We start from the raw sequence: 14,411 nt of genomic DNA on the forward strand, positions 1-14,411 counted from the left end.
AGCTCGGAGGTAACTCAGTCTTTCAGTTTGGAAGAAAATACATCACTGTGACATAAGCCTGACTTACCCAGAGACTTCCACTAGAATAAGAAACAGTGTAATAATTAATACGTTGTGATGGTATCTGGATTTCCAAAGTTATGTTTCAGATCTTTTTATGGTGCTCTTGTACCAGTCAGAGTTCTTTTTTCTATGAGGCTGTTGATATGAATGTAGGCCTAGTAAGGGCTTCCTGGGACAATTTTGCTACTCTATCCCTAATGCAGGTCACACCACATATATTATCCCACCATTTACAAATTTATTAATCTTCATCTTGAAATTAAGTTTTTTGTTACCATTACTCCCACTGAAAAGCTGTTCCAGAGCCTCTAAACTCTCTGAAGATTAAAAATATTTTTCTGATTCCTAGGTTAAATATGTTCTCAATCCATTTATACTATATTACATTTCATATAAAAACTCCCCGTCCTTTAGGTTGTATCTCTTTCTCCAAAATGTCACTTACCATCTGTTTTCTGTGTGGTCATTTTTCCTGTCAACCTTTATTTTTGCAGACTAAATCATACTACACATGTCAGAGAGGGGTTCTGTGTGCTTATCCGAGTAGCTGTAGTCCAATGTGAATTCATCTCTCCTGAAGAGTACACAGACGATACACAGCATTTGAGATGAGAATTCAGCATGATTCAATATTCAGGTATCTTTACCAGAAACACCTCTCTTTTGCCTTCTTTGTGATACTTGCCTTTTTCACAGCTATTGTCCTTTTCGCCTCATAGTTTGAGTGGCTCATGGTGGACCACAGTGGCTGACAGTTTTCTCACAGTTTTCTGTGACTGTCTCTTATCTTGTATTACCAGCTCTCAGCTCATTGTGAAGACTCTTCTTGTTGCTCCCCAGCAGCACGACAGAGCATTTACACTACCACACTTCATTCCATTTTATTATTCTTCTCATTAAGGGCATTCAAATTTTCCTAGTCTATACCCTGGTGTGTCTCTGGGTTCAGTACCCCATGTATGCAGGAGCAAATTCATACGGGAAGGAACATTCATCTTCTCCAGCATCCCACAGGTGTCACTCATACATGCAGTTTAGTGCGGCAAATTCATTCAAGCTCCTCAACTGTATTTACCAGGGTTAGGGGGGCAATCTGGTGTATACAAGCTCTGATAGCAAGGAGACTTATATTTGCTAGTTCTTTAGCTACAGTACACATTTTTACCAATTGCTGTCTTTAATATTTTTAAAGAATGTTTCCACATTGTAGAAATTTTCTCTGTAAACGTAAGGATAGAATTACTGATTCTAAAATTCTGATTTTATTTTGAAGTCTTTTTTTTAGCTTCTTCTCTGAAGGCAAATTGTGCAAAAGAAAATAGATTTAATGTAAATGCTTCAATTCCCATAGTTGTGGAAAACACAGGGATCTTTTCTTTTATCCTCCAGCTAAATCTGTATCTAACTGCATGATTAGGTGGCTGTAATAAAATGAAAAATTGCAGGATCAAAAGAGATACATCCTGTTTTATATCCCATCCAAGTAAATATTCTTCTGGTCTAAAATTACACAGGATATGACAATGAAGTGTGGTAAAAATTCAGTGAGATCAGTGCTTAGTTATGCATTTGTATGGCAGTGCATCTCTTATTGATAGAGGCAGTGTGTCTCTTATTACCTTCAAATATGTTATGAAATCTTGAATTTATAAAGCCTGTAAAGTATTTTGCTATGACCATGTGTCATAGGTTTCTTTGTTCTAAAAAGAAACGGGGGAATTTTTTTCTTTCCCCTGCATCGCTGTAAAAGAAAGATGTTGAACAGAGGAGGGAGAAGGTTTTGTTTGTTTCAATTAAATAAATACATAGCTGTGGGGATGGATATGAACTGGGACAGACACTGCCTCCCTAAAACTTTTACAAAACCAAGTGAAACAACCTCTTTCTGAAGCAGACATGGCAACAATTCCTAGTCCTGGATTGTTGTAATGAAAGCTTGGAATTTGAGACAATCCACCCAGAAAAAAACAGTAAGCTTCTTACATTTACTCGGCAAGGATAGCTCTTCAGAGAATTATGAGTGAATAACATTCATCGTACTCCTTATAACTGAGGTACCTGCATTTCTACTGGAAAAACAGTTCTATCAATCCTACCCATTGTAAATTTTCCTGCTTTCCATGTAATATTTTAATTTTCCTTTACACCTGTTGTCTTCATTAACATATGCAGAACAGTCTTCTATCTATCATGGAGCAGGCTGGATCGTGGAATTACTAATCTCACAGAAAAACTTCAGTACTGCAATTTTCATTTACAGAATCAAGAAACATCTGTGAAAATTACTGTGGTGCTGCAGTTTGGGTGCTGGACAGAAGAGGGTGCCCTTCAGATAGCCTGAGAAAGGAAAAAAAGACCTTGACTGTGGACACTGAAAACAGCCAGAGGTCGTCAAACTCCCAGTGTGGCGAGGCTGTGGAAGCCCATGCAGCCTGCACTGTGTGGCCTGGAGAAGGGCTCGCTTGCACACTCCGAGCTGCTTGGACACTTAATAAAGACTGCATGAACAGCAGGAGTAGTGTTTTGATGTAGCTGGAAATCCCGAGTACAGCATGCTGGGAGTGAGCGATGCTGTTATTGTTTCTGCTGCATTCAGAAGGTGGCTGTAAGCTTATACATTTAATGTTGGCTATGTGCACTGGAGTCTCTGTACTGTTCAAATCAATGCTTTAGAAGATGGTCACTTAATCAAGACTGTATCTCATAAACCACCTGAGGAAACAAATCCTGTGCTTGCCTGGCTGCATGCAAATATGATTTTTGACTCATACTGCTGGAGTTCCTGATGTGTATAGTCCTACAGGGGGTAAGTTTGTTGGCTGCATTGAACAAGCAAAAATGCTTCCACATTGTAAAACACTCCCATAACATTGATTCAAGTTTAATCGATTACATGAGGTAGTTCAGAGAGCAGTTACAGCTGTGCAAAGCATTAGTCATTGTTAGAATTTGACTTTGTGTGATAACCAGGCAATAAACTCAATCGGCTGTCAATCTCTGTAGGAATTCTCATTGCGAGAACTTAAATATCTGCTCTGAACATTTCTATCAAATAAATCATATCTCCTGAGTGGATGCTTCCACCGTTTTGACAAGGAAGAAAGAAAATGTTTTCTTTGGTTAGATCTAGAAAGGCTAAATAGAGTTGTAATGATTGCAAGCCAACTCTGTCTATACACAGGAGTAATGCAAGTGTTCAGGGTGCAAAGATGTTTTTAAATCTTGATTTATAGTGTTTTTTTCAAATTAACAGAGCACTCACAGCCCTCAAATGATACTCAGTGGATTATGTTTGTGTCTCAAACATATGCCATATATTTGAAACTGAATCTAATGCTTTTGAATGAACTAATGATTAGTGTTTTTGATAAACACCTGAAATCCAGTGTTAGCTGATGAGTTGTGAAACAAGAACATTTACAGGACATACTACAGTATATCAGCTTAGCAGAATTGAAATTTCACTTTTTCACATGCCGCTTCAAATAGAATTGTCTTTTCAGGGGAACATGCGTTCTCCAGTGGGATAGAACCAGGGTGCAGAATAAGCTGCTATAATTATGCAAGCCCCACCACTAAGATAATTACAAGTATTTTAATCATCCTTAATTCTTATATCACAAAAAGAAAACTTCGGTCTAAACTATGTTTCATCCATAAAACTGTTTAAAGCATGAAATCTAAAGTGTGTCCTGAACAAATGAAGCACAGCTTCATCTTGAATTGGTGAAAACCATAGTTACAAGTGACCAGAGTTCATAATGTAATGCTACTTTATCTTTACTGAATGACGAAAAAATACCTGGAGACAGTGTTTTGTAGCCACATTTACGCAAATACATGACATCAACTCTGAGAAGACCATTATGGGCTCTTCAAGAACAGTTACAGAAGCCAAGAGAAAAGTACTTCACCCTTGGAGAAGAAATACTGGCATGCACAGGCGTAATAGGAAGAGTGACACCCTGTCTTTTGGCCATAAACTCAGCTTCTGCTGGATCACGTTCCATTGCCTGTAACTGTACAGTCAACACTGAAAAGAATCAGAGAAGTGTGAAGTAGTGTGATTTTCTTTGTATGTGTCATAGAAAACAAATCAGGAGATAAAAATGTAATGTTTGACTGCTTGTTTTGGTCATTTTTTTCTTTCCTAAATACCGCCTTCTACTATGGAAGCAGTTGAACAAATATGGTAAGTTTTTGCTGCTGTTTCAGAAGAATAATATAAAGCTACTTGTTTAGTCTGTGTTGTTGAGCAGAAATTACCTGGCATACTGACAGCAAAATAGACTAATAATAATAACAAATTTAATTTATCTCTGCTATACTTTGAGCTGGACTGAACTTTCTCTGCAAGACAGGAGAATAACTCATAAATGTATCATTCTGGAGGAATTAGAGACAAAATCAATACACTTTGCTCGTGGTGCACATCAGTGAGTTGTCATAACAGTGATTTTAAGTTCTCCATCAGTAGTCAGGGTTGGATGCTCAAGCTGCTCCAAAAGTTTCTCTTGCTTGACAAAACAAGCATGAGTTGGTACAGGCTGATGCCAGACTAGCTTTTTATTTGAAAAGCTGACAGTCAACACTATAGACTTTGTTACTTATTTGCCATTGGTGTTGTATTAATGGATTTCTTCAGTAAATGGCCAGAAGTAGCCTCTATCACAGGTCCATCTGCTTTGGTCATGACTTTCCATTTACTCCTTTCAGTGGAGTAAGAAACTCAGAAAACTAATGTTCACATTGTAAGAGATTCAGAGGTATGGTGGAGATGGGGAGGTAATGCGGGTTGGGAGTTCAGGCTTTTAATATAAGTGAGCTCTTGTAGAGACAGTGAGAGCAGCCCTGCTGTTTCTGAGTGAAGGATGTAAGGAGTGGAGGAGAGTAATTGTAGTGTATGTGAATCCATAATAGACCAGGATTCACTGATTCCACTGCTTGTTGAATGACAAAGTACAAAATTACACAGAAGCGGCTGTAATGATGGGACAGGTATGAACCCAAGCTGCAAATTCAAATCAGAAAGCAATCACAGGATCAGCAAAGGATATAGCCAGGCACAGCCATATCTATAATGCAACTCAGGCAAGGACTGATAGCAGGGACCTGAGCTCAAATGCAACTCCTAAGCCAAGTGCAGAGGCCCCTGATAAGATGTCTTACAGCTCTTTCTCATACTACACTTTTCAAAGCAGTCTGGTTGTATCAAAGCTGACATCAAAGAGTGATAACCAGACCCCTGGGTGACAGGCGAAGGGAAAAGAGACTACAGTGTTTTTGTGAATGTGTGGCCTGACAATACACAGTGGAGTAGCTTTAAGGATGGGGTTGTTGATTTGGTTTTTTTTTAATATTGGACTTGAGTTCCTAAATCTGTTGTTTCTGTAGAAAAAAATGTACAAAGGGCTGAATTCTATTATTCAAGCAACCAATGATCCAGCTGCAGTTTCTCATATGCAGATAAAATTGGCTCGTATCATAGTAAGACTTTGAGCTTGTCTAGTAATTACCCGCCTGTCTCAGTCTGAAGAGACTGGAAAGTTTGCTAAAGAGGATGAGCTATGAGACAAACCAAACTCCTCTCTCTCAGCAATTGTGAATTCAAAATTAAGGGGCTTTAATCAAGGAAGTGTAGAAAAAACAGAAGAAATAACAACCCTTTATTAAAAGATATATGTATGTTGGCAAGAACAGTAACAGAACACAAAAAAACCTAGGCAATAGTCCTGTACTCAAAAAGTCCCCTTCAGACAAAAGAAAAAAACCAAACAAAAAAGTCTGAATGAATACTTCTCTGTCCTTTAGCACAGTCCTGATCATGGCCTGCAGGGGGTGCTGTTGGGTCGCTGGAGGTGCAGAGCCTGCAGTTCTCTGTGGTGACCTGCAGGGGGCGCTGTCGGGCTCTGGCGGTCACTGTGCGGGAAGGGGGTCTGCGGGGTGGTCTCGGATCACAGGAGAAGCCGAATAAGAAAATGGGGGACCCTTCCCCCAATGGAAGAAAGGGGGAAAGGAAAGCAGTCCACCCCCAACAGAACTCACTGTTGTTCCCAGATGACGGTGTCTCAAGACTCCTCTCTCCCTCAGTGAGCACGGAGCTCTCCGATGAAAACACTGTAGGCTCCGGCTGGAGTCACGAGGCAGTGTGCAAAGCCAGCCGAGACCTGTGATCCGGCTTCACCAGGACAAGAAGCCAGAAAAGCCCAGCTTCCAGGCTTTTTCTCCGGAAATGCCCGCACACAGACACTGTCGCCGTTCCAGAGAGAGAGCACCCAGCAAAACTGACCTGTCCTGTGTAAGGGCAGCCAGCAACTCCCCCCTGTGAGCCTGGGCCAGCTACCAAAATCTCAGAAACTCCTTCCCGCCCCCCCTCTCCAGCCTTGATGGGCCATTAGCTAGGAATTCGGCTTTGCCTCTAGGTCCTTTGTAACACTCATTGCCCCCCTTTCCATTCAAACTCCATCTTTCCTACAGTGGGGGCAGGGGGAAGAAAAATTCCCACTCTTTGGATTTCTAACCTATAACACTGCCATATCTCGCTTTGTGTCTGCAGCTCCTCAGTTGGTGACCTGCTGTTTGTTAGACAAAGACCGCCTGGTTATCAGAAAATCTAGCTAAAGCCACAGCAGAAAAAGCAGAATTAGAAGGTGGATGGGTTGCCTTACTCACCAAAAGCAACTTGTTGAGGGACACTTTGAAGGAGTTGCTTGAAGTAAATGTGCTGGCTGAACCCTGTGGTACTTGGTGCAGATGCTTGGACAGAAGCAGGGGTGTACGAGTGCCCTTGTGTAGACAAGCTGGGAGTTATATATTCATAGAAGTGTTCATTATTGAATGTTACTGGAGAGAAAGGTCATTATGTAGAAAATTGGGTTTTAACACTTGTGGGCTTCAAGCATTTTAATTAGACAAAGAACTAGTTTGCTACCTAAATATTTCTTTTCTGAGCTTTGTGCTTTGATCCTGCAGTACTGTAGGGAAGGAAGATCTTGGCAATAGGGGACAGCTCATTGCATTCAATACTTGATAAAAGGCTATTGCTGCTCAAGTGACCACTAGAAGACATACAAGGAGGTCTCACAGGATTTGAATTGTTCTGGAAAAGGATTTAATATTTGAAAGATTTTACAAAATTCTTATTTTTTCTGGCCTCTAGTAACTCAGCCTAATTGAAAGCTGTAATAAAGTGATTAAAAGATGGAGTCTGCTTTGCAGTTGTCTCGAGCATGGAGCTAAAAAGCCTTGATGCCACAGCTAGGCTGCTGCGGGAGCTGAGCTACTTGCAAAAGCTCCAGGAGGCACCTAGCAAGCCATCGGGGCAGGTAGACGAACAAAAAAGATAAAAAATTGTTACAATCAAGAACATGGCAAGGACTTACTCTCCCATATAAGGTATGCCAGGCAGATCTTGCTTGGAGACTGGGGAACCAGCCAATGGATACTCAGGACCCATCTCAGTACCAGGCGAACTTTGCTTGGATACTGGTTGTGAGAAATAAAGAATCAGTTTTATTACAAGCAAATGAATTAAACAAATCACTAACGTAGGAGTTTTTCTTTACTAACCTATAAGGCGTATCGCGGAGTTATAAGATGCCGGATTCAGCCTGGAACTGGTGTCAGGGAAACATGCGAACGGGAATAGGGAACTGTAAAATGAATATTGGTAAGGAAACACCTTATACCACATGGCTGGTCCTGGAAGCTGCCATGCTGCTGGACACTCCACCTCCCAGCACGACACGGCCAACCAGGGAGAGGGGAACGCCTCTTCTATGACGTAAACAGGGTTGAACCTTAAGAATGTTTAAAAAGCGGGACTTTCGAATTGGAGGGTGTGTTCCTGGGAATCCTGCATGTCTAGGACACCCAACACATGTTGTAATTAATTTTTCCTTTTCGTTTTATTCCTTTTGTTTTGCAAACCTTTGCCATCTTTCTAAATTTAATAAATGAGATTTTTCTCACACTGGTGAACTGGCCAATGGACATCCAGGGGCTACCACGGCGAGGGTATTTAATGCTGTGCTCGGTGACTCCAGGGGGAGTGTTTGAGGACTGCTGCGGGAGCTGCTGCCACTCTGTTACCCTGCCAGTTCAGCTCATTTCTCGGAGGCTACAAGGCAACCATGGTAGAAACCCAATGGAGATCTACCAGCTTGCAAGCCAGCGGCACTTCATGGCAATGGTAACTCCTGTCCTGTGCTTTTAACAGTTACCCTTAGCTTTTCCTACTTTTATATGTCCCTTCTTTCTCTCTGCTCCTTTGTGTTACAAAATAAAGTTAAGTTGTCATTTTGGGATCCAGCGTCTGGGCTCGTTTGGGCCTTAATCTCGCTTATGGGAATGTTTTAGGACCTGATTCTCCTATGTATCCAAGTAGATTGGAACAATAGCTTGATTGAAGGTTGGAAAGAAATGTTATTTGAAAAAAATAATAAATAATTATCTGCAACCTTACATTGCCTCACCAACCATAAACTGTAACACACATTTTTATTTATTACTCTGAATGTATTCAAGCTGCTCAAAGAAATGAAGAAAGTGCTAGATAGTTATATTACCGTCAGTAGGAATCTTCAGTTTCATTGTCATTATGATTTAAACTGTCAGTAAAACAGAGCAGTTATATTGAATGTGAAATGAGGCTTATAAGAATGCATGTCTGTGCCTTGTGTTATACTCACTGGTTCATGTTTCTCTCATTGTATTAGGTTACTCCACCCCCTCACCTCTCGTGGATCAGCAATAATATGATTAGCATATTGGCAGAGGGAATTTTCAGAGAAAAACAGAATGTCCTTTTTTTGAATGGTGATAGATTAGAATTTCTCTCAAATGTGGAGGCATTCTTAAGTTATTTAGTGTCACATAAAGCTAATAAAATTTTATAGAAGACAGATGCAAACCTATGTAGTTAAATAATTGGTTTTTAGGGCTGCTTCAGTGGCAGGTGTTTATTTTAGTTCTGTCACAAACTGTTATCCTGTGCCCATCACTCCACTGTGTTACTCTTAGAAAGAGCTCAATAATATTGAACCAGTTACAGTTACAATGAATATATCATTTCCCATGAGTAATTAATTCTGCCCTTACTGTGTTTCTCTCGCTTTGGTTTGAAATTTTCCAGGTTCAGTTTCCATTACATTGCTGTCTTCAAGTTTGTCCCCCCACTATGGATTTGTGGGGGGCTACAATAGGGTGCATCTGCCTTAGATTTCTGCTTCATTCCTGTGTCTTTGCCCAGTCATGCACACTGCGCACATTGCTTCAGTCCCAGCTTGTCTTTTGGATCAAAGCAGCTGGTCCTCTGTAGGAGAAAACTTGGATGTGTCTGGAGGCTCTACCTCAGTTACTGTTCCAGATGGCAGTAGAGACTGCACTCAATTTGGCTCCTTGCTCTCTCTCTCTTCCCAGCCCTCCATGCTATCCCAACATCATCTCAACCCCTACTTGCCCTTATGGTGTACAGCACATGCCCTGAGCATCATGTTACAATAACACTGTCCTTACCGTTTTTTTTTTTTTGGCACTTGGAATGGAAAAAGATGGGTTTAAAAAAAAAAGATGGTTTAGGATGGCAAGGGGAGACCTGAAATTGGGCCTGTGTGCATGAGACACTGCTGTTGTTTGGACCAAGCAATCTGTGTGTGTGAGTGGCTCTGCACCCCTGGCTGGGAGGCTGCTGGGGATTGCGCACTTGGAGGAGTCAATGTTGCCTTTGCATCAAATTCCCTTCTGTGACAACCAAACATTTCTACTGATATAAATGGGCTACTTGAAATGCATTTAGAAGTTGATGTGACCAAAACGTAGTCAGTGGAGGAAAGGGTTTTTTGCAGTTATGTTGTCACAGTGAGCTGGAACATGCACAGGGCAATGAGGGCTGTGCAGGTGAGGACAGATCTTGCCCCTACCTTCTGTCTGGCTGTTTTTGTATGATGCTGTTTGGATCAGTAAAAATAAAGAGTTTTGCACCCTGTATTTCATTTAGATGTGGTTAGCAGTGAACAAAGAATTTTCTTAAAAGAGAAAATTGTGATTTCCTGTCTATCGTTTCTTCTCCCTCTTAATTGAAAGGTGCCCTTGAGTGAACAGAAGTGTGACAAGGACGTACCTTGAGTAACAAACATTGAGCTCTGATGGCAGGATGGACAGTTCTGTGTTTCTAATTAATGACTTTCCTCTTCTTACAAGTTTTGAAAAGTATATATTTCCTGAACTGATTTTTTTACAATTGTGTTTAAATTTGTGAACAGTGACTCCATTTTTGAAAAATTATAGCTATGCTCATCATCTGTAAGGTTGTTTAACTAGAAAAGTATGCTGCATCAGGTAGAGATGAATGCCGTGATTACTTTTATAAGATAAGGGAGCCCTGAGTTTTTCGAGCTGTGTTTGTACATTAGCCTGAAATGAACTTTCTTGCTCAGCGGTTTCATTTGTATCATCATTTTCAGTCCCTAAACCGTAAAAAAACACATACTCCAATTCTCTGATCAGTTTTAAGCACTTCCTGAATTAGAAAAAGATTTCATGACTGCTGCTCAACTGAGTAATATCTGCCTTCAATTAAAGTATTGGCATGTTTTATGTATTAACTATTAAGACCTGAGTCAATTGTGATGCTTTTTGATATATTTTCAGTTTCTTCTTCCATGACTGTTTTGCTTTGCTCTGTTATCTGCACGGTCACTCTCAGCCCTGGCAAACTGCTGTCCCTTTTAAGTCTTGATCAACACATAGCTATACCAACATGAGAAAAATGGGAGGTGGTAGGGTTACAATTTCTTTTCCAGTAGAGCTACATGGCGCAATTCCTCGCATACACCATTTATGGACAGACTAACTGCTACAGCTTATTCTGCTGTGAGGGGATAAACTATTACAAGGTGAGCACCTTTTAAATCATGCACCAGGGATAGCACAAGCTACTCATACTCTTCTGACTTTTGCAGAATAAAATTGTCTAATTTTGGTGTGTAAACACGTTCTCCTAAGCCAAAGGCTTAAAACCTGATCCCTTGGGTCACTGTGTTTCTCTACTGCTTTCCTTCACCCCTATTTCAGGCCACGTATACAAAGTACGTAGATCACGGCATGCCGCATATCGGGTGTCTCTGACAGCTGGCGACACATTTGCAGTACATGCATAGCACCAATATTTGCAAATGCAAGAGGGAGCACAAAGATTTCAAGGGTTTCATAACGTTTGCTCACAAATTATGCTTTTTCCCCAGGTGGTTTTCTGTGTGTTTTAAAGTTTGAAAAAAATATTCCTTGTTTTCAAACTGAACACAAGATACTGCACTGACCACATACCAGTGCTTTCTAAAGTCCCAAAGGGCACTCTGGGAACAACAGTTTTTGTTGCCAATAGATATACATATATATATATACATACATATATATATAGTTTTTATTTTAATATTATATATCATTTGTTGTGCTATTTATGCAGATTTGGGTGGGTTTTGTGGTTTTTTGGTTGGTTGGTTGGTTTTTTTTTTTGTTTTGTTCAGAACAGGTAGTTAGAGCCAAAACAAGTAAACCTGACATGATAAAATCTGGAAACTATACCAGTTCCTTTTATCAAAAACAGTGCCTGTGCTTCCTTATATTTCACTATTGTGTAGTAACATATTTCGTCATATTGCAAGTTATTTTTCAGTGTTTTCAACTATTGTTTTGTGTACCTTTTTAAAGTGACATCATTTCAACTATTTATATGATAATTTCTCTGATGGCAGTAAATGGAAATCTCAGCTGAGTTTCTGTCTTCAATATGCTAATATTTCCTATAATTTCAAAAGTCTCTTGCTTTAACTGTAGCTGTCTGAAGTTCAGACTTTTTATTGAAAAATAAAATTTAAATTAGATGAGATAGAAAGTTTTGGATAAAATTCAGATAATTTAGTTTTGTTATTTAATCAAGGCATGGCAGGCATACACATTTATTGCTGTAGTACTGCTGACTAGAAGAGTCAGTGCTTACAGAAAGAGCACTGGAAGCAGCATTTTAATCTGTCGACAGATTTAAATGAAGGAAGAATTTTAAGTATGTTTCTATTAATTGAATAAATAATCATTTTACTTGAAAGGATTTTTATCTTAGTCTCAGTGTCCTCATTACGCACTTATATGGACTACATGTCCATGATCCTGGAGTAAAATATGGTTAGAGAGAAAAGAAAATGGGAGAATAACAGAAAAGACATTTTAAAGGAGTGATAAGTAACCTATAGCAAAAACAGAATGTTTGTGTAATTCTCACAGGAAAATTTTGAGTGTGAAATAATACGAGCTAGATTTTCACTGCAGAATGAGTTGAGGGAGATTTGTTGAGGGTTTTTGTATGAAGTAATATAGGCCAATGTATGCACGGAGGTTATCTTGATTTTCATCAAGTAGTCTACGTCCAAAAGATCAAGCTAACATTGCCTGTCCAAACTCAGTTCTGTTGCTCTATAGAACATCATCTGCTCTGAGCAAGAAAGTATTTGACTATCCCTATGTTACACAGTCAATTATCAGGATTTCAGGTCCTAATTTTGAGCATTTTCTCTTGTGTCATGGTGCTTGCTTTTATTGAAAGCTAGAGTACTTCTGTAGGTCACACTCCTTTGGAGAGTTGTTTTTATGAGTTTGTTTCTGAAAAAAATAAGTCAAAATTCAATTAAAAAATCACACACTGAGTGAAGCATATTTCTGTTTATTCCATGGCTTTAACTGAAGTCTGGGAAAGAAGAAGAAAGCATATTAAGAGATGGCTCTGAATGGAAAAAAATCAGTATGAGAGAGAGCAATGCTTGCGACTGATCTAAGGCAGAAGAGCCATTTTGCAACTAGGGATGGGGGACAGAGATCCTGTTAAAAAAGCCCAGATTGTGACTGGGACACCACAGGGAGAGAGACTCCATCAGACACAGAAATAAATCTTGTAGGCAGCTCCAAAACATGCACAGTCTGGAGGATGCAGCAGAGAATAACCCTTCCCAGAACTCTTGGAGAGCATCACAGCATAAACCAAGGAGACTGTCATTGTCCAAGCAAATAGAAAGTGCTTTGTTAATTTTAAGTAGGAGTCAAGTGCACCAGCTGCCTTAACTTGGGAAGAAAAGGCATAATCGGTAGAGGGTAAACGGGCGAAACTTGAGTCTTATTCTTGAAGGTGAAGAGGGGATGTGTTTGCCTTATCTCACCGCCGCTGTGGAAGGAAGCTGTCTTGCTGCAGAGGTGTGAAATCTGGAGCGCAGCACTTGCACATCATAGTCAATACTAAAAAGTGAAAGCCTGTGGGCACAGCGGGGTCGCAGGCTCTGGCAGGCATCTGTAGGCAGAAAAAGCCTTTTGTCTTCCTGTGTGAGGCATTAGCATTAGGCAGAGCTGGTAATAAGCTGCTCATGTCAAAAAGGCCTTGCTGAAAAAACCTCCCTAAGAATGCAGTGGATGTTTTTAACTCCAAATACACATTTACAAGCAGACTGCACCTCCAGAATAAACTTCAGTGGTGGCAGACACGTTGTCTTCATTGGGTAGCAGATCACTGTAATAAACTGCTTTATACATAAACTCATTTATACATATATTGATCTGAAAAGAAAAGAACAACCAAATAAACCTGGCTGGACATAGATGAAATGTGGAGTCTGATTTACTAAATTATTTGTAAAGTCCTAGAGATATTATCATAGAATGACCAGAAGAGCATTACCCAGCTCCAACTTGATAATTAAAGGGTCAGGTTGCAATTTTATCCACATTTTGAAGGAAAAAGGACAGAGATTCATAAGGTGTTGTATTAAAATACAGGAAAGTGGATACTTGAAGCAGAGACAAGCTGGTAGCAGGGAAAATGCTGGGCTCCTAAAGCAAAACAAGCATGAATTTGTTGAGACAGGCCGCAAAAAAAATCCAACTCCATTTGTTGCGCACCAGCAGCAGACTGCTGCTGTTTAGCAGACTGTCCAGACAATTAAAGGAAAATTTTCAGTCCACTCGCCAGCTGGTTTTTAAAAGGAAGAGGGCAGGGGAATCCCTTGTGATGCTTGATATAGATACTCCTCTGTAAGGATGAGTAGCAGTTCCATCTTGCCACACCGCTTCTAAGGAAAAGCAGGGATGGAGTGACCTACTTTCATAGATTTACTTGTTCTAAAAAACCAGGCAGAGAATTTTTCTTTCCCCTGCATCGCTGTAAAGGGGGAGGGTAGTTTTGCCTTGGGTGATTGACCCACACAAAAGAACTAACCAGAAGATCCACATTCCAAGCTGATGGCCCTCCGAAGACTGTGGGGAGCGGTGATGAGTTTTGGGGGTTTTTTCTCTCTCTCCTTGGAAATGGG

The 14,411-nt window shown here is 40.1% G+C and overlaps 1 long non-coding RNA gene across 1 annotated transcript; it reads left to right on the plus strand.

The window, feature by feature from the left end:
• Window positions 1-553: 553 nt before the first annotated feature.
• On the plus strand, window positions 554-4,394 carry LOC113963872. The gene is made up of 2 exons (XR_003532990.1): window positions 554-700; window positions 2,324-4,394. It is a non-coding gene; the product is annotated as an uncharacterized LOC113963872 (long non-coding RNA).
• Window positions 4,395-14,411: the final 10,017 nt, after the last annotated feature.

The sequence above is a fragment of the Neopelma chrysocephalum genome, unplaced genomic scaffold, assembly GCF_003984885.1.
Source record: "Neopelma chrysocephalum unplaced genomic scaffold, ASM398488v2 Primary Assembly neopelma1_26, whole genome shotgun sequence".
Taxonomy (NCBI): domain Eukaryota; kingdom Metazoa; phylum Chordata; class Aves; order Passeriformes; family Pipridae; genus Neopelma; species Neopelma chrysocephalum.